Source organism: Mirounga leonina, unplaced genomic scaffold (assembly GCF_011800145.1).
Source record: "Mirounga leonina isolate KUSES-001 unplaced genomic scaffold, KU_Mleo_1.0 Mir_101664, whole genome shotgun sequence".
Classification (NCBI taxonomy): Eukaryota; Metazoa; Chordata; class Mammalia; order Carnivora; family Phocidae; genus Mirounga; species Mirounga leonina.
Genome location: NW_023270175.1, coordinates 28,043,223 through 28,044,140, shown reverse-complemented (window position 1 = coordinate 28,044,140; position 918 = coordinate 28,043,223). Strand labels below are relative to the sequence as shown.

Genomic DNA, 918 nt, shown 5'->3' with positions numbered 1-918 from the left:
CCTGAGCCGAAGGCAGTCGCTTAACCAACTGAGCCACCCAGGCGCCCTTTTTTTTCAGTTTTTTTATGGTAAGATTTTAGAGCATTGATATGAGATCATCCCCCCACCTCAATATAAGCATTCAATGCATGATATTTCTTTCTAAGTACTGCTTTAGGTGCATCCCCCAAATTTGGATGTTTTATGTATTTGGTTATATCAGTTCAAAATATTCTTTTTAATGCTGTGTTTCTTGGTTTTAGTTGAAACTGCATATTTTTAGCATTTTATGGTAGGATTTTATACTCATTATTTATACAGATTACAAGGTTCTGCTTCAAGTCTTTAAAAATTTTTTTTAAAAAATTAAGCCCATGTGCAGCAAAAAATATGGAACGTTTCACGAATTTGCATGTCATCCTTGAGCAGGGGCCATGCTAATCTTCTCTGTATCGTTCCAATTTTAGTATATGTGCTGCCGAAGCGAGCACCAGTTCAAAATATTTTTAAATATTTTCCCTTGATCCTTGATCCATGGAATCATATGGAACCATATTTAGAGATGTTTGTTTAATTGTCAGATATTTGGAGATCTTCCAATATCTTTCTGGTACTGATTTCTAATTAAAAATTTATTGTGGGAATCATGGAACCCTACATCAATCAATAAATAAATAAAGCAGTAAAAAAAATTTATTGTGGTTAGAGAATATTCTTTGTATCAGTTCAATCATTTAAAATTTATTTAGACTTACTTTTTGGCCCATTACATAGTATATATTGGTAAGTATTCCAAGTGTTCTTGAAAAGAATATTTATTCCATTATTTTTGGGTGGCGCATTCTGTAAGTGTTAATTAAGTCAAGTTAATTGACAGTATTGTCCAAGTATTTCATATTTTTACTGATTTTCTGTCTAATTGGTTCATAATGATTGAGA

General features: G+C 31.7%; 1 non-coding gene across 1 annotated transcript; it reads right to left on the bottom strand.

Annotated features, from left to right (window-relative positions):
• Positions 1 to 363: 363 nt before the first annotated feature.
• LOC118013633 lies at positions 364 to 470 on the bottom strand. Its single transcript, XR_004680078.1, has one exon. It is a non-coding gene; the product is annotated as a U6 spliceosomal RNA (small nuclear RNA).
• Positions 471 to 918: the final 448 nt, after the last annotated feature.